This window comes from Somniosus microcephalus, chromosome 26 (assembly GCF_052327205.1).
Source record: "Somniosus microcephalus isolate GS21.2 chromosome 26, FLI_Smic_1.0, whole genome shotgun sequence".
Classification (NCBI taxonomy): domain Eukaryota; kingdom Metazoa; phylum Chordata; class Chondrichthyes; order Squaliformes; family Somniosidae; genus Somniosus; species Somniosus microcephalus.
The window spans coordinates 31716467-31741581 of record NC_141012.1 but is presented as its reverse complement, the minus strand read 5'-3'; the positions used below and the strand labels follow the sequence as shown (position 1 = coordinate 31741581).

Genomic DNA, 25115 nt, shown 5'->3' with positions numbered 1-25115 from the left:
CTGAGAACTTTGTTAAAACTAGGGGGCAGGGGCAACAGAATTGCCAGTGTCTCCGGCAACTCGAGTTAACGGCCGCCGAAAATGGCCGCAGCGCTACTATGAAAACTTGGCTCTGGGTGTTGGCGATGTGGAGCGCAGCGCTAACTTACCATGCAATGCCCTCCAGGTGGCGTTAATGGAGGTCCCCGACCCGAAGTTCCCGTCCACAGTCGGCGTTGCTGCTTCTTACAGCCTGTGGGAGCGAGGCTGTGGAGTTCGCATGGCATTGTGGGCAATTAAAGGAGCTATGAATGAAAGGGTCAATGCACTCAAAACTAATAAAAGTTAAAATCAAGTGAAAAAATGCATTTTTCAGTCCTTACTGCCTTTCAAAAAAAACATAAACATTAAAAATAATTCCCAAATGGAAGTTGACGTAAGAAAACTACTAGGCACTTGGTCTAAGCGTTAAACAAAGCTTTAATCAACTGTTTTACAACATGGAGGTCTAGTTGTGTCCTTCACTAGTTCCTGTTAAGAATGTCCTGCGCAAGCTGGGCCCATGCCCGAGTATTTATACTCTCCCTGGACAGCGCCACCCGTAGGCTGCTCAGTATTATTTCATAAGTCTTTCTTTCATGAATGACTGATTCATGTCAGAAGTCTTCAGCTCTTAAAGCTAAATTGTCTTCCACACCTAAACAAATGGTAAAAGTGCTTCAACACTTTCACAAATGGCTCAGCAAGCCAGGGAGGGGGCACCCAGGGCCTCGCATGCAGCACTCTAGCTTTGTGCAGGGAGTCAACACTACAAGAGAGGTCCTCTACCCACAGGGGGCAGGAGGCCCTCCAGAAAGAACAATGTGGGAGTACATCACTAAGGCCGTCACTGCAAGCAGTGTCGGCCCCACCCCCTGGCTCCAGTGCCCAAAGAAGCTTCATGACCTCAGACCACTGGTCAAGGTCAGTATCAATCATGAGGCACATATCCCATTCCTAGTCTCACCTCACCCCCTTGGAGGAGACGGTGCAGGCCATTCTTGGCAGGGGCATGGCTGAGCCCTTGGCCAGTGGTGGGGTTGAAAGGATACAAGATGCAAGTATCCTCACACATTATCCTCCCTCTCACATGCATCTCTTGCTTTCCCACCCTCCCCTCACTACAACTGCACCCTTGTGCCTTCCTCATTTCAAATACCCAAGAAATGCAGCTTGCCCAGCCATTGGTTGACCAAGAAGATGGAGAGGAGCATGAAGAAGAAGAAGAAGAAGCACCATCACTTGATTTCACAGCCCCAGCTATCAGCTCCTCAAGGTCGACCAGCAAGGCCATTTGCAGTGTCCCCCACTGAAAGTCAGCAGCCTTCCACCAGCCATGCTGCAGCCACTGGGGTAGCACTGTGTGACATCAGTAGGATAGGCAAAGGCACACACAAGACAGTCACTAAGAGAATGCATAAGGGTGATGAGTTGATTTCATATTGGATGGCTAGATGTATAAAGTTGGATTGGAAAGTTTGCTTTGTGGTGGCTTTTATTTCAGCATTGTGGCCAAGAGGATGCTGTGATGGTCAATAGCAGAGGGAAGGGAAGGTATGGGACAAATGTGGAAAGGGGAATTGGGGTTGTTTTCACTGGTGCCGCAGGTGGATGATTCCATCCCAATATCCCAGCCAGAAAGGGGCTGTCTGGGTTGCATCCTTCTGCTTCCTCCTCTTCGGCTTCTTCCTCTTCTGTGTCTTCCTCTTCTCTCTGCGAGCGGATGCTGTAAATCTGAAATTCCAGCATAAAATGCTGGAAATACTCAGCTGGTCAGGCAGCACCTCGACCTGAGACTCGAACTCTGTTTCTCTCTTCATGGATGTTGCCTGGCCTGTTGAGTATTTGCAGCAATTTCTGTCTTCTCAGAGGCCTTCCTTTACCATCCGAGGCTTTGCAAATGTCCAGCAGCACTTCCTACACACTTAAAAAACTTTTAACATCTATTGCAGCAAGCCACTACTTCAATAAAATCAAACAAACCCAGTCCAAAAGCTTAATTCCAAACTTATCTGAAAGGTGTGTGTGTCCCTTTAAGAGGTGCTGACATCGCCACTGTTAGCCTGCTTGCATGCCAGTTTTACCAGGTTTACCTGGCATGCTTAGGACCCAGCGCTGAAATTAGCGCTAGGGTCAAAGTTTGGAGTGGTGATGTTAGGTTGGCATTGCACGCCAATTGACGTCACCACGCCAGCATTTTTTTCCCAGGCCACTTCCAGTTACTGGCAACACAAGGGGAGGGAGGAAAATGGCAGCTACCATGGGATACGCCACCAGCTGGCAAAAGAGCGGCAGCAGCCATTTTTTCACCATTTCATGGCGCTACAGAGTGGCGGTAAGTAGATGAATTTCTAGCTCTCGGATTTGTATTGCTATTGTTATAAGATGTTTGTTGTTCTTACCAGTTCAAAATTTTTGATTGTGATGTAAAGGAAAAATTCAAATTATGAACTAAATGATTTAATGTTATATGTTGGGATTATATTACAATTAAAGTATCATGAATGATGCCAGCAATGTAAGGGTTAAAGGCAAGAATCACTCATAAAGACATTCCAACTTGATTCATTTAAATGTCAAGCACTCTTATCTATGTGACAAGTGGGTTGTAAGAGACTAAAGCAAGACAGACAAGGTGCCAATCTCCTCCAGTAAAACACCTATGGCAATTAAAGCCAATGTTGTATCCTACAAATAAAGTTGTGGCAGTACTCGCATAATGTTGAGTTGAGGTGCGTTTTTTGCATGGACTAGAAGGAGTTTCACTTGTGGTATAACTAAACCTGTAAGCGTTTGACGTGGACCCATGATACAAAATGTCAAAATATTTTTTTGTTCCCTAGCACTAACCTCCCTCACCTCAATGAACATAAAATTCATTCCTTCTTCCCCTCAGAAAGGATGAATTGTAGGTGCATAAAGTGCAAGAACAGGAACATGGGAACAGTTTTAAGGTTTGAATTGTTTTTCTAATAGGTCTGCAATACTGTAGTTTCTCTGTCAGTGCAATACAGTATGACTCTAGTTTCAGGTTGATAATCTCAATGAGATCTGAATTTTGGCAAGTGGTGTCAGCCAACTTTGAGAAGGTAGTCACCTTTGAGAAGGTAATCAATAGCAGCTATGGTATAATTGCATCTAATGCCAACTAACCACACAATGTTTAAGTTTCTGATGTTAGTTAACGAGTGGATAGGAGAATTGTCCTCTTAATTACATTTCAAATGTTATTGATATTCTAACCAGTGAGCAGATATGCTTATATACCTATGCTCAGACCGCCACTTTCTCTAAGTACAGTGCAGCACAGTTGGCAGTATAACCCCCTACCCCCACCACTCGAAAGCAGGTACTAATGACAAACCGGTACTTGCGGTATAACAGAAACATATTTTTCCCTTTTGGAAGTACAACTTCAAAGTTCTGTCACTTTTTGTAATCTTGACAAAATAATTATTTTTTCTATGTGCTAATTTACTAAAGAATCAACTAATGACCATAGTATTTAAAGTAAGAAATCATTAAAACCTTTTCAAAAAATGCTTATACAGTTCTTTCATATAATTAATATAATGCAAAAGCGTTTAGTTAATAGGCCCAAACCGCACAACAGATAAGGGAACATCTTGACATACAAGGCAAAATGAAGAGAATTGAACATCCATTTGATTTTGGTCCAACATTTCATCTTCTCCCAAAGTCCCAAAGAACATTTAAAATTACATTATAAATGATATATGTTGGTGAGATCAAATGCACTTATTTGTGCGTCTCACACACAAATTTCATTTTTATTTTAGGCTCTGTAAAGCAGGCCTTCAGGGAGTCACAGACCCTCTTCTGCCACTGGTAATTACATTGAATTTAAACACTGTGAGTATTTGTAATGCGTCAGCAATATAATTCCTAGCAATATCATCTCTAGCCTTTGGATTTCTTAGCTTTCAGCACTTTTTATAAATTACCTTGCTGTATAAATTACAGGGAATTAAACAGTACAAAGAGTTTCTCAATCCATTTAAAACCAAGAGAGGATTTCAATTTGAGCAGTTTACTGGCAATACATACGGACAAGATCTAAAGATCTGATAAGCAACTCTGATTCCTGTCCCCCTCTATCTTTCCTCATGGGAATCCTTATCAATAGTGCATTGTTTTTCTTAATTCTTATGCAGTTGGAGGATTATAGCAGCATTTATAAACCAACTAAAACACTTGAAATGTAGAAGATTACAACTTGTTCATTTATTCTGAGAATATTACGAATGGAAAGTAAACACCCTGGAGACCATTGTGGACCCAAAGGAGACAGTTTTCACCTCAATTACATGCCGACAATGTGGGCAGACAGAACATAATGGAGCAGGAAATGCACCAAAGATTAATCCTGACTGATCTCCGTTTATACTTCACCCCTCGCCAAATTCCAGTGATGGGTGAGGTGCGTTGGAGCGGAGGGTGGAAACTGGAATCTGAAACAGGCAGGAGCATTGTCAAAATATGTGAAAGGGGCCAGGGACATACTGCATGCAATTTCCTGATGTTCGGGCATGCACATTCCAATTGCAATTCATGCCCAGGAAACCTGGCACTCGGGGTTGCTGGAGACTGACGATCATGTGGGAATACAAACTTGAGCTCATCCAAAACCCTGCTGCCCGTGTCCCAATTCGCACCAAGTCCCGTTCACCCATCACCCCTGTGCTTGCTGACGTACATTGGCTCCCGGTTAAACAACGCCTCGATTTTAAAATTCTCATCCTTGTTTTCAAATCCCTCCATTGCCTTGGCCCTCCCTATCTCTGTAACCTCCTCCAGCCCTACAGCCCTCCGAGATCTCTGCGCTCCTCCAATTCTGGCCTCTTGCACATCACCGATTTTAATCGCTCCACCATTGGTGGGCGTGCCTTCAGCTGCCTAGGCCCTACGCCCTGGAATTCCCTCCCTAAACCTCTCTGCCTCCTTACTTCTCTCTCCTCCTTTAATATGCTGCTTAAAATCTACCTCTTTTGGTCAATATCTCATGTGGTTCGGTGTCAAATTTCATCTGGTAATGATCCTGTGAAGCACCTTGGGGTGTTAAAGGCGCTATATAAATCCAAGTTGTTGTTGTTGTTTTCATAGTTAGAGGATGCACAGCTGTGTTTTAGGCTATTTCTGGGCTATTTTTGATCGTGTATTTATTTATTTTTCTGTTCACACTTCAGCTCTCGTGAATTGTCCTTAATTATTTATGACAGCAGTGGGTTCCCCAATGGGAATTCTCTGTGCTGACGTGTTCAGAAGAAGAGACGGACCTACAGAGGAATGCCATGCTGCTCCAGGGGTGTTCGGAGCTATCACACCAGAAGCTGCATGCCTCCATCTGTAAACAGAGATGAAATTACCTCACCGTGGCAGATGCAGTGTTGGTGGAAGATCCTCATCCCATAGACGGTGGAGACACCAGCTGCCCCTCCGTCAATGGCTAATAGATGAATGTCTGACTAACGATTAAGCAGCATGGTGCTTAAGAAGCACCCCTATCACAACATGTCATGCTTTATGTGAAAGAAGGCATCCCAGAACAATGAATAGCCAGCGTTGCCTGATTGGTTGCACGTACCAAGATGCTACCAACCGTTGCTGCAGGCCCTGGCAATAAGGGGGAGAATTGTCTTCTCAAGGTCTGTATCAGCAAAGAGGCAGATGCAGAGCTCCGGCATCTGTTGTACGGGTACCTACGGCTAATATGCAGCATAAATCTGGCACACGCAGGGGCGGTAATGATCAGCTGAATTTGGTTGTACCTCGTTGCAGGCATGCTGCAGCGCTGAGCTATGTGAATGGCATTGTGGAATTACACGTGGATCAACTCTTCTCACAAGCAGCAACACCTTGATATCAGCAACCAAAAAACTGGGGCTTGGTTGCCGGTCTCCTCTATCGCTTGGCAACAGACTCATGCTTGCAGCTCTGGTTCCCTCTGCCTTAATTTCCACCTGACACTTTCTAGGCTTTTTTTTAATTCGCTTATGGGATGTGGGCTTCGCTGGCAAGGCCAGCATTTCCTGCCCATCCCTAGTTGCCCTTGAGAAGGTGGTGGTGAGCCACCTTCTTGAACCGCTGCAGTCTGTGTGGTGAAGGAACTCCCACAGTGCTGTTAGGTAGGGAGTTCCAGGATTTTGACCCAGTGACGATGAAGGAACAGCGATATACTTCTACATAAGCATGGTATGTGACTTGGAGGGGAACTTGGAGGTGGTGGTGTTCCCATGCGCCTGTTGCCCTTGTCCTTCTAGGTGGAAGAGGTCGTGGGTTTGGGAGGTGCTGCCGAAGAAGCCTTGGCGAGTTGCTGCAGTGCATCTTGTAGATGGGACACACTGCAGCCCCTTCAGCCTTGGCAAAGTTGAATTTTGAGGAGTGCCAAAGACTTTCAGGATTTTTGTCTCTGTGTTGTGACACTCTCCTTTAAATTTTACTCGTACACAGTTTTAGATTCCCATCTATAGTGCGTTCCCTGGACCCATCCAAGTCAGCCCCTGATGCTGTAAATAAGTATTCAGGTGAGCTTAATCCAGAGAATTCAATGCTATTATCACGTTTACTATTATGGCAGGATTTGATCCAGTTCTTAACCTTTTAGAACTGAGTTACACCAGCACATGAAAATTGCCCTCCAAGAGTCTGAGTAGAGACTTAGATCTATGAAGGTTATCGTGCAATTCAATGCATGCACATACACATTTGCCCTGCATTTCCTCAGAGCTGCTCCCGCTCTGGCATCATAACTTCGCTGGAAGTGCAGCAAAAACCCTGTGTCCATGTTCCATCACACTTCTAGTGAAGTTATGGAGTGCCCCCAAGGGCCACTGTGCCTCATGTCATATGGTAACATTTATACTCATTTATACTAGTTCAGGTTTATAGTTCCAGTATATATTTCTGACCTCTGATCATGTACCATCATCTCTAGTATTTCCACTGTATTTAATGAAGCTTTAATTTATGGATTAAATCCTAGAGTGAAAGGTAGGGCTGAGAAAAAGAAACTCAATGCAAGGACCTTTGATCACACTGACACATATTATAGTTTACGAAATAGCAGTTATTTTGAAAGCTGTCTTTTAAATGGAGGACGCTATTCATCCAAATGGCCTCAGAATTGTAAATGTTGTAAAGGCTGTGTTTCAGTTCTCCCTTGTTTCCTGTTCCTTGTTCCAGTTAGACTGGAGGCTGCTGGGGGACAAAGAATAAACCCGGTTCTGTATTACTATTAGAATCAAAGCTGACATGAGCATAATAAGCAAACTCAAACATTCTTATTCTATGACATCAATTCCTCCTGATTTATATCCATTTTAAATGTCCAAAATCTGACCAAAATGGTTGTGGTGTTTGTTCCCATCATAGTCACTTCTTTACTTAATTAAGTAAACTGGATTGAAGTTGGTCCTGTGCAGAGTTGGAAGACCATTTTTATTTTTCCGCTGGTTCAAAGGGCACAGTTATGTTACAACCTTCGTGTCACTGCAGAGCGGCTTCCATTTTACAAACAAGGTTTGAGTTGCAGTACAACGCGGAGTTGGATCCCAACCTGATTCCAGAATGAAGCAACGCAAGACCCTCTGGAGGAGGCTGTCCCACATCCACCCCTCTTGAGTTCGACACTGCATGGAGTACAACTCCAGTGCCAGTCAGACCTGGTTTAAAAACGGTGTGGCGATGCCGGTGTTGGACTGGGGTGGACAAATGTAAGAAGTCACACAACACCAGGTTATAGTCCAACAGTTTTATTTGCAATCACAAGCTTTCGGAGCGCTGCTCCTTCATCAGGTGAAGTGGAGAGATGCATAAAGACACAGCTTATATAGTCAGAGAATAATGCCGGATGATTACAGGTAATCTTTCTAACTGCCATTTATCACACCTCGGCAGAGAGATAATCACAGCAATCAAAGGTGTGAATGGTGTCCAAACAGGTTAGTCAGGACCTTTGATTGTGGTGATTACCTCTCTGCCGAGGTGTGATAAATGGCAGTTAGAAAGATTACCTGTAATCATCCGGCATTATTCTCTGACTATATAAGCTGTGTCTTTATGCATCTCTCCACTTCACCTGACGAAGGAGCAGCACTCCGAAAGCTTGTGATTTCAAATAAAACTGTTGGACTATAACCTGGTGTTGTGTGACTTCTTACATTTGGTTTAAAAACGATCAGGGCAATTTCTAAACATATCCGCAGTATCAGATTTTAATGCCTCTTCACATGCCTGTAAGCATAAGTTCACAGAGCGCTTCTGGAGAAAGAAAATGCCAGTCACAGCCAAGAATATGAACAAGACAATGTCTGTCTGGAAGTGATCATTCCAGCTATTGGTGTCAAACCATTAGCTGTAATCTAAACAACCACTTGCCTCAGTTGATAGCACTCGTGCCTCGGAGTCAGAAGGTCATGGGTTGCAAACCCTACTCTAGAGACTTGACCACATAATCTAGACTGACACTTCAGTGCAGTATTAAGGGAGTGCTGCACTATCGGAGGTGTCCCCTTTTTCCTGACATGTTAAACCGAGGCTCTGTCTGCTCTCTCAGGTGGATGTAAAAGATCCCATAGCACCACTTCCAAGAATTGCAGGGGAGTTCTCCTTGTGTCATTGAAGCAGATTATCTGGTCAGTTATCCCATTGCTGTTTGTGAGATTTTGCTGTGTGCAGATTGGCTGCCCTGTTTCCCTCCATTGCAAAAATGACTACACTTCAAAAGTACTTCACTGCCTGTGAAGCGCTTTGGGGCATAAACGTTCTTGGTGACTCACAACATGTGAGTATGCATATTTATCACCAATACAGAAGAAATCTAGGGATACATTTTACAATTTAGCACTTCTGGTGATGGATTGACAATCATGCGGGCTGTGTATTGGGTTTTCTAACCTCCGTTCCTGAATTTCCGATATGGAATCCAATCATGCAAAGCTTTGTGCTGAGAACATAAAATATTGAATATTTACCCAATAATCCTGCTCATATTTTTGTACCAAATCATCCTGCAGTGCTTTTATAAAGTTCCACTTCAATAGACTCATGAATGGGGAGCAAAATTCATCACTGAGGAGTCAGCATGCTGCATACAACATTCCTCATTAATGATGTCACGGGCGCACAACTTAATGATACCAAGAGCAACTTATTCACGCACTTTCTGTGCCTGCACCGCCTCTAACCAACAGACTTAAAGAACAAACCACAGGAACGAAAGAAACATGAGAACCAGTACATGTACAGATGTCTCCCTTTCCAACATTTAAACTACAGGAATAATTCAATGAATATAATTCCCTTTTAATTAACAAAGCAGAACCTTTCGCCCGCAGCAGTGAAGCACCTCAAGTCTTCCAGTTATTTATAGTTAGCCTGCAGCCCCTTGCACATTGAAGCCGTGTGATGGGAACACGGGGCCAGAATTTGCCGTCAAAATAACGGTGAGGCTAATGACACTCGCCATTATTTATGCATTATTGGTACAGTAACTTCAGGCGAGGAGCAGGTTAACTGCAAATATCCAAAAGTTGCTGTCCGAGTCGCCATTAGTTTTGTGAAAATGGCATTTCGCTGTCTGGATCACCTTTGACATGCATTGACTGTCATGAAGTTGCTGTGTTTGTGTGGTCGAACTAAACACACGACAAACATTTACAGCTAGTAATTAGTAGCATAAGTAGCCTTTTAACAATGTGATCATTGTTAATTACTCCCAATCAACCTCGCTGGCACTGAAAATTAACTATTACAACAGTGGAGTCTCATTCCTACAGGTTTTGAATTTTTGGGGGAGATTTTTTAAATTGTCCAAATTTTTAAATTTTAACTTTTTCTTACTTTTCTCTCTCCCTCTGCTCTTAGGTCTCTGCCATTGTATGTCTGAGCTGGCTGCCAGTAGGTGTGTGAAAGTGGCCTGGGGATGAATTTCACGCTGATTTCCTCAGCTCTGCCACAGGGAGGAAACAGATATCAAGCTGGCATCTCCTCACAGCAGTGCGACTTAGGTCAGGAATTGGGAAGTCGGAGATTGGACCTATGACCTCCACTATCCATGGCAACAGCTGTTGGTGCTCCAATGCAATGCAGCACTATGCCAGTTTTCACTTCCCATTGTTAACACTTTTGAGGGTCTGAGAACTCCTGTGTGTACAGTCTGACAATGGCCCAGATATGGAACGAATCCACTGGAGGCTGCCTCAATCACTTCCCAACAAATGTAAAAGCTATACTAGATAGAAAGTTGTGCAAGTCATGGATCGGGCATGCTGACCTTTGTGCTTAGGTTTCTGATATTTGCTCCCGTCGTGCGAAGCTCTGTGCCAAATCATATAATTTCCCCCATAACAGCATTGGAGAGTGGTCTCCTACTGTAAATTATATGATTTCGTGCCCCCAGAGATACTGGGTGGCTAAGAAGGAGAAAGGGAGAATATAATATAATTTTCTTAAAACCCTTACTTGCAATTTATTTTTGTAATCTGTAGTGAGGAACCAGATGTAGTAGGAATAACTGAAACATGGCTACATAAAGAACAGGACTGGCATCAACAACAACAGCAACTTGTATTTATATAGTGCCTTTAATGTAGTAAAACATCTCATGGCGCTTCACAGGAGTATTACAAGACAAAAAATTTGACACCGAGTTACATAAGGAGAAATTAGGGCAGATGACCAAAAGCTTGGTCAAAGAGGTAGGTTTTAAGGACCGTCTTAAAGGAGGGGAGAGAGAGGTGGAGAGGTATAGGGAGGGAGTTCCAGAGGCTTAGGGCCCAGGCAGCTGAAGGCACTGGTGAGCAATTATATATTAACTAAATATGGAAGGTTTTAACATAATCAGAAAGAATAGGGAAGAAAGAAGTGGGGTGGGGTAGCTGTACTAATTAGAGATAACATAATAACAGTAGAAAAAGGGGACAACCATGTAGAATTCGCAAAATTAATATTGTATTATAAGGGTCCTCTGGCAGAAGAGGCCTTGATTTTAAAAAGACTGTTTTAAAAGAAGCCCAGAAAAGGGACACACAAAATGGCCGCCAGACCCCGTGACTGACTTATTGGGACACTTTAAAATGGTTCCTGCAGTCCCCAGACAGCCGTTGTGGATTCAAACCACAGTAAGTTCTGGAAGCCGTTTCTGAGAGAACGAAACCAGACACATACACATACATATATATTGGCTGCAGATCCAGTCAAGATCAGCCTGTAGATAAAGGCCATCTAAATGTTTACCCAGACAAAGGGGAACAGTTCCATATTCATAAAGAATGCATCAAGGACCCACTAAAGACATCAAGAAGACATTAAAACATTACCAGGTCATTCCAGACCAGAGATGGCCATCACCGGCCATCCCGAAAGCAGTTTAAATATAATAACTACCCCGCTGTGCCATAAGCCCGCCAAAAGTTAAACAAAGACTAACCTTGATTTGGCGGGAGATAGAGGCTCCTTCTGAGAAGTATAATTGGAGACACCGGGGGTAGCGAGAAAGCTTCACCTTAGATATTGGGGAGAGAGAGGTTCCTTTCTTCATCATCTTCGTGGGATCTTCGGTAATAGCCGTTACCTTCGATAGCAGCTGGAGTTCAGAGAAGATGGTTCGAGCCGGCGTCCCGCCCCGGGGTAAAACATCGGGAGATCATCGACCAACCCCGGGCCGTTGACGAAACGGGAGGTAGTAAAACTACAGAAGAATCCTATATGAAAGCCGGCTAAGGGCTTCCAACCGTGGTCAAGCAGATGATCTCCACCGACATCCAGGCCTGTCAGTGTCCAGCCTGTCCGTGACCTTCACCTCGAGAGAGAGAGAGAGAGTGAGGTGTGGTGCAGCCCGCTGTGGTTCCACTGACCACGAGGAAACAGGACGCCTGAGGGGATCAAAACGCAGACCTGTTTCAAAACTCTATACTTTTCCAACTGGATTGGTGAGCATGTTTCTGGCCCTTCATAATCGGATCTAGATAGGTTTAAGGGGATGGGCACTTTGGGTATAATTAACATGAGTTGTTGTCCCTCGATGTTCCGTGTGTTTCCCCATTTCATGATGACTTTTGTAAAGTATAATATGCCTGTATCTATTTTAGTCAGTAATGTATTGTTATGATTTGTTTTTCCCTCCCATGTACCCTCTCATTTGCTTGCATTTGATTTGTTTTTCCATATGCAATAAAATTCCATTTTGATTCATTAAACTTGGTCTATCAGAGTCTTCTCTGCATTGTAGTTCCTGCACCTAAGTCCAGTGTCTAGAATCTAAGGGGCGAGTGGGTCGAACCACTCAAGGTTTACTGTGCAAAAGAGAAAGAGGGGCGTCTGGCGAGAGAAACCTCTGCGATCTCAGAGAGAAAACCCCTTACAACCAGCAGAAGGTTAGAAACAGAATCCATATGGACTGAAATAAAAGAAAATAATGGATTGATCATGCTAATAGGGGTGTATTACAGACCACCTAATAGTGGAAAGGAGGTGGAAGAAGAAATATGTAAGCAATTATGTGAAATCACAAAGGATTTGTGGCATAGCACGGTGGCATAGTGGTTAGCACTGTTGCCTCACAGCGCCAGAGACCCGGGTTCGAATCTGGCCTCGGGTGACTGTCTGTGTGGAGTTTGCACATTCTCCCCGTGTTTGCGTGGGTTTCCTCCGGGCGCTCCGGTTTCCTCCCACAGTCCAAAGATGTGTGGGTTAGGTTGATTGGCTATGATAAATTGACCCTTAGTGTTAGGGGGATTAAATACGTGGGGTTACGGGGATAGGGTGGGATATGTGTTGTTGTAGGGGTTACGGGGATCGGGTGGGATATGTGTCGGTGCAGGCTCGATGGGCCGAAATGGCCTCTATCTGCACTGTGGGGATTCTGTGATTCTGTGACATAGAGTAGTAATCATGGGAAATTTTAACTACCCCAAAATAAACTGGCAAGGAGAGGTAGCAACATGGGTACAGGGAATAGAGTTTTATACAATTACCCAGTATGTAAAGAGGCCCAAAAAAGAGGGAGCACTGCTAGATCTAGCAATGGAAAATGAACCAGAACAGATAAGAGAAGTAAACATAGAGGAACATCTAGGCAATAATGATCACACCATAATAAGGTTCAAGATAAAGATTGAGAAAGGACATAGGTAAGACAAATACCAAAGTAATAAATTAGATAAAAGTTGGTTTTAAGGGAATGAGAATGGAACTAGGGAAAATAAACTGAAAAGAAATGACTGATAAGCAAAGAAATAGAATAGCAGTTGGATCAATGGTGATCAATAGAGTCCAGAAATATATCCCGCTAAAATATAAGAACAAACTAGTCAGTAATGACACATCATGGATGAATAAAGAAATAAGGGCAAAATTGAAACTAAAGAAAAAAGCATACACTAAATACATAGACAACAAAAGAGAGGCTGACAAAAGGGAATTTGCAAACATTACGAAATAAGTCAAAAAACAATTAGGAAGGCAAAGAGAAACTACAAAATTAAATTATCAAGGAATATAAAAAGAAATTGTAAAATATTCTATGGACAAATAAATAACAAAAGAAAAATCAGGATAGTGATAGGGCCATTAAGGGATATAAACAATAAAGTCATAGGTAATGACAGAGAAATGGCAGAAATATTAAATAATTACTTTGCCTCGGTATTTTCCAGGGAGATCAATATGGTGGACATGGCATTAGAAGAAGAGATCAAAAATGATATAAAGACATTTAAGATAGAAAGGGCGGAGATCATTGATAAACTAATCAATCTTAGAGAGAATAAAACCCCTTGTGCGGATGGATTGTATCTGTGCATATTAAAAGCAGTTAGGGAAGAGATAGCAGAGGTACTATTATATATATATAGAAATTAATTAGAAAAGGGAATAGTGCCAGAGGACTGGCAGACAGCTAATGTGATTCCTATATTTTAAAAGGGAGATAGAATAAGTCCAGGGAACTATAGACCAATTAGCTGAACATTGGTGGTAGGAAAGATAATGGAATCTTTACTCAAAGATGCAACAGAAAAAAATCTAGAAACTGAAAATATAATAATAAAGAGTAGTCAGCACAGATTTCCAAAGGGAAGGCCACGCTTGACCAACCTGATTGAATTCTTTGAAGAAGTAACAGAAAGGGTAGATAAGGGTAACGTAGTGGGCGTAATATATTTGGGTTTTCAAAAGGCCTTCGATAAGGTACCACATATTCTATTCATGACTAAGGTCAGAACATGTGGAGTCAGGGAACAAGTAGCAGAATGGATAGCAAGCTGGATACAAAACAGAAGACAGAGAGTAGGGGTTAATGGTAGTTACTCAGACTGACGGGAGGTGGGAAGTGATGTTCCACAAGGATCGGTTCTGGGGACCACTGTTGTTCACCATTTACATAAATGATTTGAACTTGGGAATCAGAAATACAATTTCAATATTTGCGGAGGACAAGAAGTTGTGTGTGGGGGGGTGGGTGGTATAGTTAATACAAAGGAGGACTGTGACAAAATACAGGAAGACATTAATAAACTGGTAGAATAGGCATATAACTGGCAAATGAACTTCAATATAGATAAATGTGAGGTGGTACATTTTGGTAGGAAGAATAAGGAGGCCACATACACCTTGGAAAATATGTCTAAATGGGGTAGAGAAGTAAAGGGATCTGGGGTACAGATACACAAATCACTAAAAGTAGTGACACAGATTAATAAGGCCAATAAAAAAGACAAAGCACTGGGTTTAATTTCTAGAGGGATAGAATTGAAAAGCAGAGAAATTATGTTCAACTGATATAGACCACACCTGTAGTACTGTAAACAGTTCTGGTCTCCATATTATAAAAAGGATATAGAGGCACTGGAGAAGGTGCCAAATACATTTACTAGAATGATACCAGAACTGAGAGGCTGTAGGAATTGTCATATTCCTAACAAATAACGGAGGTCGAACTCAGGAGAACAATCAAACAGGTCTTTAATGTAGGATTAGATGAATTCCAGAAAACAACAAAGATCGATGCAGGAGAGCCGTGGAGCAGGTCTTTCCCCAACGGGGATGCCACGAGGATTGACTAGCAGTCCCGAGGTTTGCGTCGTGACGTCATCGTGTTTGCCCGCGTTTTCCTGCGCTTGGGTAGTCACGTGGTTTGCGACGTGACGTCATTGCGTTTTCCCGCGCTTGGGGTGGTCACGTGATGTGCGACGTGACATCATCGCGTTTACCCGCGTTTGGGTGGTCACGTGATGTGCGACGTGACGTCATCGCGTTTACCCGCGCTCTTGGTCAGTCACGTGGTTGGCGACGTGACATCATCGCGTTTGCCCACGCTCTTAAAGGGGCCGCGCCCCGCACATACAAACTCTATATAAACATCGTTAAAGAGAATTATGTACAGTAAGGAAGGGACACTCGGTGGTACTGCTACATGACTATACATATCAGAAAGATTGAACAAGCTAGGCTCTTTTCTCCAGAAAAGAGAAGACTGAGTGGTGACCTGATAGAGGTCTTTAAGATTATGAAAGGATTTGATAGAGAAGATGTTTCCACTTACAGGGTGACCACAACTAGGGACCATAAATATAAGATAGTCACTACTAAATCCAATAGAGAATTCAGTAGAAAGAAGTACCCAGGGAGCGTTTAGAATGTGGAACTTGCCAGCACAGGGAGTAGTTGAGGCGAATAGCGTAGATGTATTTAAGGGGAAGCTAGATAAACACATGAAGGAGAAAGGAATAGAAGGATATGTTGATGGGGCTCGATGAAGATGGGTGTGAGGAGGCTCATGTGGAGCGTAAACACCAGCATGGACCTGTTGGGCCAAATGGCCTGTTTCTGTGCTGTAAATACTGTGTAAGACTATGTTAGGAATTTCTTATTTTCTTCCCTTTTCCCTTTGAAGTGTCCCTGCAACTGTACATGGCTGACATCTTTCCTATTGCTCTCTTGATGCGGTTCGAGGACCGGCCACAAGGGGGTCCATGAGAGCAGCCCATGGTGACTGGTCCTACAATTTTCCCCTCCAGTGCCAGAAAGCTTGAGCGATTCACTCACTGCTTCACTTTGACAGCACGGCTGAGACCATAAAACACGTTGTGTTGGCAACCTTGGGCGTTTAGGCTCGAATGTTCTGTGCTATCCTAAGCAATGAGAAATACCTTTTACAAGACAAATTACATTGTGGAAAAACTGGCGGCACAGCAGAACCTGCCACCTGATCCAATCTAACTTAATTTCCGGCGTCGTAAAATCAATAATACCCTTTGACCTTCTGCCCTCCATCACGGGGCAGAAAACCTTCACGTCAAAAGGACGAATAGCTGAAAGGGCAAGAAATGGAGATTCAACATGAATTCAATGCACAGTATCTATTAATATGGTAACAATAAAACCTGCTAGTAAACTAAAGACAGGTCAGCCGATGAAGATGAAACACTGGATTTTCATTGAGGAGTCGGGTAGGAGGCGGGACTACAACTTTTTGGGTTGTAGTCCCGCCTCCATCGAGTTCTAGCCAACCCACATGATTTTGACTTGATTGACCTTGTTGAGCCCGCCCAGCGGGTTCAGCAGGCCAATTAAGGGCCACCCGGCAACAGGTGACATCACAGATTGATATTTCATCTGTCAAGACCTTTTGACAGATGAAATATCAGTGTTCGACAGTTGTTTGAAGCTGTCAAACACTGACAATCTGTACTCCAAGTTAATTCCTTCCTCTCAGGATGATTTAGAGATCTTAACAGAACAGAAAGCAAAATGCTGGAACTTTTGACAGATCGCGGCCATTCTGCTTTCTGTGCCGGTGAGATGAGGGACTCCCGAGACCTGAAGGAAGGAAGGCTGTAAAGGTAAGTACATGTAAGTACAACTTTTTTAAACACTTTAAACACACCAAACACACTTACCTCTGCACTCATGCACCCATCACTCACCTGAACACCGGACATCTCGACCCCTCCAAGCCCTTCATCCTGACGGCCCGCCTCGCTAACTTGGCGTGGTTTGGAGCCATCGGGAATCCCACACTTCAGGGATGAAAATAGGGATTAGGCTAAAAACTGCCTGTTAACTAGCTGTTAACAGGCAGTTAATTGTCACTAATCACCTTCCCGCCTCGGGGAGGCGGGTCCCAGTGCAGGTCGGATAACCACCTCCTTTGAAACTGGCATGGAGGAGGGTTGGGGGCGGGATGGGTTTGTGCCCCCCCGATTTCAGGATTTTAACCCCCCACATGCCTCCAATCCCTCCTCCACGGCCCAATGAAAATCCTGCCCTCCATGCGTGTTGTTGCAGGCTAGGTCATCAATTGATTGGATTACTTACAAGTGTCTATAACTGCCTATATAATCCTATTGTTACATTTTCAGTAAAACAATTTGCCCCTATTCCCGTGGAGACACTGGGGCAATTTTCAGTTCAAATGAAAGGAAATGGAAATGGGGCAGTTTCTAGAACGTGCGCCCGATCCATAACACCAGTGTTACACTCGGGGGGGCAAGTTGAAAATCTACCCCACAGGAATATGATTTCCCTGAGTGGCAATGCTTTGGTCATCGCCCAAGGAACTACTTTGCATGTATGAATATGTACAGTCGGGTATAAATTCACCTTGGGCGGCATTGTAAAGTGGCCAATAGGAAAAGAAAACCAGACAGAGGGAAAAACCGCCTGCCGATTCGCCACTTTGCATTTTGCACTACCATCCAAGTCTAATTTATACCCCAGTGAGTTCTGGCAGATTATCTAACTGTAGGGGCATCACAGGTGAGTCTGATCCTGTCCTCAGACAATTATGACACAGGTGGACTTTCCAGCAACAGTATAGGAATCAGCAGCGGGACATTTTTCTTTTGCTTAGCTAGGGCAAAGAAGTACCTCTACTAAAAAAGAATAAACAAGCACTTATGCCATGCCTTTCACATTGTCAGGACATCCCAAAGTCCTTTAACCAATGAATTTACTTTTGAGGTGTAGTCACTGTTGTTATGCGGGCACATAGATCAGCTAATTTATACACAGCAAGGGTCTCACAAGCATCAAAATTTTGAATGACCAGGTAATCTGTTTTAGTTCGAAGAAAGCATGTTGGCCAGTATACCGAGAGAGCTCCATGGTCTTCACATAAAGCCATGGGGTCGTTTACATCCAGATAAACAGGCAGACATAACCTCGGTTTAACACCTCACCTGAAGGACAACACCTCCAACAACGCAGCACTCCCTATGTCCTGCGCAAAATATTAGTCCGGATTATGTGCTTGAGTCCTGGAGTGTGGGTTGAACTCACAACCTTTTGCCTCAGGTGAGAGTGCTGCCAGCTGAGACAAACGGTCACACCATCTACTATATCAAGCAATAAGAACATAAGAAATAGGAGCAGGAGTAGGCCATTTGGCCCTTCGAGCCTGCTCCGCCATTCAATAAGATCATGGCTGATCTTCTACCTCATCCCCACTTTCCTGCACTATCCCCATATCCCTTGATTTCCTTAATATCCAAAAATCTATCAATCTCTGCAGCCAAGGTTGGGGATTGGACCAGTGACCTTTCCTGGTCTATAAGCACATTAACAAACTATGTGGTAAATTGACCCATTGGGAAGCCCCATTTTAATAATCGGCATTATTAGAATCAAGAAATTATTGAAGCAGGTAAAACGTGATAGAAGCAAATTGCATATTAGAAGCTGGCAAGGTGTCTGATATTCAACAGATTAAAGTAACTAATTTTCATGGTAGATTATGTGAAAATGAGTTTGCACCTTGACTAAGTATACAACTAACAGAGACCGATCAGATGAGGAACAAATTGAATCTATTTATTAGAGGTGCTGAGGTATACAGAATAATTGTAATTTTCCTGCCTATCTTGTATTTTGCCATTTTGAATTAACATCTGAATAGTTTACACTATTTAATCATCAAAATGCTATTACTATTAAGGAGAGTTACACTATTAACAACATATTATGGGTTATTTGGTTTGACTGATAGAACTCTACCTAACAAACAGGTCTAACACTAATGAAGTAACTCTGGCAATACAGAATGTAACACTGGACACATGTGCCACTTGCAACAGCACAGGTAACGTGTTTTCAGCTAACCCAACAGGAAGGCCTTGCTGAAATAGAGACTCCTCCAGTATTTTTGGATACCCTGGAGCAACAATGCTGAGTCTAGCATTTATTGATATGTATACGTGTGTGTGGTTGTGTGTGTGTCAATGCGAGGGAGGGAGTTGGAAATGACAGACAAGTGTGCTCACTTTTTCTTTTGGCCAGCCTCTGTGTTCTTCTAATGCAATATACTGAAAATTCGAGTTCTGTTACATCAGTGGGAGGTGGTGCTATACCAGCCTCAGGAGTCTGGAGCGATTTGTATGTTTGGGAACATACTGGTGCCCAATGTTTTTTTTGCAAATAACAACTCCAACTTGGCTGCAACAATTTTGGTGTTAGAATAGTTAGGCCTCAGTGATGTGGTAGAGATAGAAAGGGTGGTGGAGAGAAATGAATTTCATCGGTGTATATTGGAATATCACAGCACACTGCCAGACACTTCCCATCCATTGAAACAGAGGGCTGGGAAAATCTCCCCTTTAAAATTATTTCATCTTAAGATCCAGTTGAATTGTTCTACAGAAAGACTAAATGGGGCCTATTTTCTACACCTTTCCCCTGGGCAATGCCCATTACGCAAACACAAAAGGTAATTTATCTGATTTCTGTTTGTGGGATCTGGCTGTGTGTAAATTGGATGCTGTGTTTCCCTACATTGCAATAGTGACTATACTTCAAAAGTACTCCATTGGCTTTGTGTGTTATTTTTGATTTGAGGATGTGAAAGGTGCTATATAAATGCAAGTTCTTTCTTTCACAATCACTGCAATTCAAACAGTAATTCATTGTCTAAAACACGTTAACATAATGACTTGCAAGGTATTACATAAATTGCAAGTATTATTATTGTTACTAGACTTTAATTCCAGTTTTCCATACCAACAATTTGCCTTTCTAGTTTTGGACAATACAAAGTTAAATGCAAAAAGATGCTTTATTCCGTGTTACCCTTATATTGCTTTGACTATTGATGTCCCTCTCAATGCCCCAAATGCATGAATTTCCTTGTTGCAATTTAATTAAAAAGAAACAGATGGTGCCTTTTGATCCCAGATCAGATTGGTCCGTTGATTTAAATTGCTAATGACTTAATCAGTGTAAATAGCAAAGGGGTTCTATAATCTGAATGAGTTCATTGTGATTCCATTGTGCATGTTTGGCTACACCTCACCCAATGGACTGTTTGTCTGGAAACCTCTAAATTGAGTAAATCTTCACAGATATATTTTCTGTCAGTTTGATCATATTCAGACTTGTCTTGCTCTGCAGTCACTAAAATATAGTTTATTTGCATATTTCAACATTTCTTTGAAAATCTTGAATTCTGGTGAAAGATCCTTTGGAAGGCTCACTTTTAAGCATTACTCGAAGGAAGTGTTTCAATAGAATCATACAGCACTGAAGGAGGCAATTCAGCCTATTGTACTCATGCTGGCTCCTTGAAAGAGCTATCCAGCCTGTCCCATTCCCCCGCTCTTTCCCAACAGCCCTGCAATTTTTTTCCTTTTCAAGTAATTATCCAATTCCCGATTGAAAGTCACTATTGAATCTGCTTCCAACACCCTTTCAGGCAGTGCATTCCAGATCACAACAACTAATATTTACAGGAAACTCTTTATTATCCAGCACCGACGGGACCGGCGTGGTGCCGGTTTATGAAAAAGTCCGTATTACAGAGAGGTATAGTTAAAAGGTACGAGAGCTCCATTCACAGCAACAAATCCAGGCTTCCCTGTTGCTTAGCAACATGTGCAGGAACTCCGGCCACAGACCAAGCATCCCTGTTGCTTAGCAACAAGTGTAGGAGCCCCAGTGACACAGCCACAGATCCAGGGACGGCCACTAATATGAAGTAAAACTTACCTGAACCTACTCCTGCATTTTGCCGGTTAACAGAGATTTCCGGTTATTTAGGTGCCGGTAAATCAAGAGTTTCCTGTACATGGAAACTAAAGGGTGTATGAGAAGATGAACACTATGGAACTTTCTCTACCAATAACCAGGGCATTACCTTTCAAAACTAAAAATACCATTGTATGTCTTGTGCTTAATATCTGACATGCCAAAGTGATTATGGTAACATGGTGAGAAACTCAATTTCATTTCAGTAAGCAGATTATAATGGGGTGATTGTTAATCCATAGGTTATGTAACTCTACAAGTGCATATTAATGAAAAGTTTGGAGACAAGGCCCATTGATTGGAACTACTATTGAAACATTGATAGACTTGTAGTTTTGCTTCTATTGTGCGTCTGTCACGTTTCAGAAGGTCACAGTGTTGTATACAGATGGCAAACAATCTTAATCAGCGAAAAGAAACCAATCACTTAATGCTAGATTCTTTTGGAGGTTGAAATTTATAAGCATCTACAATTATCTGAATTTGCCTATTTGGGTGGTGGCCTCAAAGGTACAGGCCAGGTTAGAAACAGTTCATCTTAGCAGCTGAACATCACAACCACGCTTCGTAGGCCTCAGACTATCCACGAGCAATGCCACAGGAGAACAGTGGAGCGTCAGAAAATAGACCGGAATTTACCTACCAGTCATAATCAATAGAGCAAAATTCTGCCGTACTATTTCCAAACCTGAACTGTGAAACAAGGGAACCTTCAGACCAAAGGAAATCAGGCGCACCAGTGTCATAGCTCATTGTTAACAGCACTAGAGTGGGGTTACTTTAAAGTAGGAATTGGAACAGATCTAACCAAAAATGGGTCATTGTGTGGCTGGAATTAAAGCAAGTCTGGCAGGAATTATAGTGGCCCACTTTATGCAGGGGCTCAGCAAGCAGAAAGTAACCACAGACCTGAACCAGGAATTGTTGGACTAGTGCAAAGTTCTACCATCTTTTGTGCTTTAACAATGTGACTGCTGAAATTGCTCCTAAATACCAGAAATGCACTGGAATATTCGCAGAGATCTTTAATTTCAGGTTTGGGGAGGACTCAGAAATGCTCAGCTGATGCCAGTTGAGCACTGCATCTGTGAGCAACACTGCAGATTCAGCAGAGGTTGGAATTCTACTTGTTTCTGGGTGCTGATGTGAAGCAGCACACACAGTAATACTCGTCTGCTGCTCATCTCTTCAATAACTGACAGCCTCAGGTTGGCATCCAAGAAACAGTGAGCAATCATTAGATAATAGGGCAGTAGGGAAGGAACCAATACAATCATGTTCCTGCAAAAATAGTGCCTTTACCGCTGAACCTCCTGGCTGAACCTATAATAGCCATCAATATGGTACATTAAATATTATAACCCGAGCTAGCATGCAATGTCTGTCTCAGCGCCATTATTTTTCATTTCCTTTGCTCTATGAATAAAGTCTGCTTCTTAGATTCCAAAATAAAGAAAACTAAGTTACAATAAAGCTTATATTATGATCTTTATGGATCTTTCTTTGAAAGGTACAAAAATGTCAAATTCAATTCAAACACATTTTTGCAGGAACATGATTGTGTTGGTTCCTTCCCTACTGCCCTATAATTGAAGCTTTGAGGGTGAAGTGATTAGACACAGGTTCCATGTGCGTTCTGTATACAAACCTCAGCCAAGACTTTGCCAGCAGCTAAATCAGTAGTCAGCGTTCCTGCCAAGGAATTTCCAGACCTGTTCAAAAATCTACCAGGTCAGAATAAACCTAATTCTCAGTCATTAACCACTATAGTGAACTGAACATGATTCTCTTCGAGGGGGTACTAAAAGAAAAAAGAAAATATTTCTGGGAAGGCTGTACCACTGCAGTGTTTCTATAGCGACACTACCGTATTTCTGTAATGCTTCTATCGTGATTCCATGGCAATTCTGCCGTGTCTCTATGGGGATTCTGTTCTGTTTCTGCAAGGGATTGAAAACAGAAGATTTATGGAGGTCTCCTCAATATTGGTTTCTCAAATATGGGGGCAAGGAAGATTTCTTTACTTTTTTGATGGGATGAAGGGCAGAATCCTTGCATTTATCCAGATTGAGTCATGGATCGGCAGAGAATACACAAAAAGACCTCTCAGGGTACAAGAACAAAGACTGAATAGACTCGGCTAAGGCTGTAGTTAAAGGGATCTAATTTGTACAAGGGGAACTGTTTCCTAACACACCTGGACAAGAACGACTCTAAAATGTGGCAGAAATGCTCAATAGGCCAGGTCTATTCAGTTTCAGTTGATATGTGAGTAGGGACAGTTATAATGATGCACACAATTTTATCTGTCACCTTTGGACCTAGAAGGGTATTATTTAATCATTTAATCATTACTGTGTGGCGGAGCCACCAAAGGAATCAAAGCAGTTGTACATAATTCCTTTAACAGCAATGTAGTTACTGTCTGTGCCTGTACCTTTAATTACACTGTTTGACTGTACAATGCCTAGTTACCTTTACAGCACGGTTTCAACGTGATGACGTCATGCCGTTAGTCACGTGATGCCCCAATGGCGGGAAGAACGTGATGACGTCATGACGTCAGTCTCCTGACCAGAGGATCAGTCCTCGTGGAGCCCTCAAGGAGAGTAGACCTGTTATTGATGTGTTCTAGCAGTTTCCAGTTTAAACTCGTTTGGTTTCATTAAAGTTCATTAATTTAATTACCTGAGTCGAACTCAGTCTTTTTGATAGGAACCTCCGTTCCTACAACTGGTTCTTCTGGTGCAAATGGAATTCTACTATTAACATCTGTATCACCAATCAAAATCAACTGAATTTTCTGGAGTCAAATATAACCAAATTCCAATTGTGTTGGTGAAGGGAGGGATAATATGGTCCCAGATTCCTCCCCCCCCCCCCAGATCAATCTGAGCAAAGAGATGAGATAATCATGATATTTATGAGGCCATACTGGATCAGAAGCTTCTACAATGGATACATAAAGACCAGGTTGGCTTTATAAAGGAGAAGGTCTCTTTAGGAAGCTCACAAATCTACATGACAATATCTTACATCTTAATTACTCCCCTCTGGCCATCTCTTTGGTTTCTGAGGAAGCTTTCAATAAGGTTGAGTGACAATACATTGTTTGGACCTTAAATTGGTTTGGTTTGGCCTGGCCTTAGTTTTATTCACCTAGTGCCTATTCTGTACTCCAGAGCCTCTATGCTCCAGTCTCACTGAATTATTTTATTTCTGTCTTTTTCAATTCGGCAGAAGTGTTGAGCAAAACTACCATCCATCTGTAAGTACTGACAATAAGCCTTGAAATAAAGAAACAGAAATATAAACTTAATTTATATACAGGTGATGTGTCATTGTTACAAGACAATTCAGAAGCTATAATACCCTTCATGAATTGGTGTAATGTCTGAGCTTAGAGAGATATCGGGCAATAAGCAAAACTGAATCTACTTTAAGAGCAGATGTCACAGTAAAATGTTACATATCAAATGGTCTCCAAAAGGAATAATTCACTTGTAGTAAACTTGTTCAAATTCTGAACAGACCCTAAATGATAGAAGATCCATGCCCCTCAAGGGAAAACAGTGCTATTAAGATGTGTGTTACATATTTATGACATTGAAACAAAATAAAAACACAATAAAATAGTAAGAAGGCATTTCTTTGGTTCCTTCTGTGATAGAAAAGCTCAATGTATCAGTTTACTGAGGCTTCAATACATGGAAAGCAAAGGAGGCTTGGTCCTCTTAGATCACCGATTACAAGTGAAGCTTTCAAATCAAAATATATTCGTCAGCCAGGCCACTCCATTCCCTGACCTATGTTCTGAACTGAAGAAGAGTAAAACCTCACATTATATGAGGCTTTAAGTGATATTTCTTGCTTCTTGAAATTGCTAGAAATTGACTAATGCAGTGATCCAAACTTCACGTAACTACACTTTGAACCATTGAATGACTCTAGTCATAGAAGACCTAGTCATATTCATTATTGCATCTTAATTCCAAAACTGGGATATTGGAACCAATTCTAAATTGAGAAATCTAATTCTTAAATGGAGAGAGGTTAAAAAA

At 42.4% G+C, this 25115-nt stretch overlaps 1 protein-coding gene across 7 annotated transcripts in view; it reads right to left on the bottom strand.

Moving 5' to 3' along the window:
• The window catches only part of LOC147100377 (galactosylgalactosylxylosylprotein 3-beta-glucuronosyltransferase 1), a 233570-nt gene that overhangs the window by 111956 nt on the left and 96499 nt on the right, over window positions 1-25115 (bottom strand). For 2 of the 7 annotated variants that reach the window (XM_085968033.1, XM_085968037.1), the window contains exon 1: window positions 11468-12051. The exons of 4 other annotated variants lie outside the window; for them this stretch is intronic. The gene's annotated coding sequence lies outside the window, so the exon portion shown is untranslated. Of the gene's footprint in view, window positions 1-149; window positions 7801-11467; window positions 12052-25115 lie in introns of those variants that run through there. One more of the 7 variants, XM_085968038.1, reaches the window with a different exon arrangement.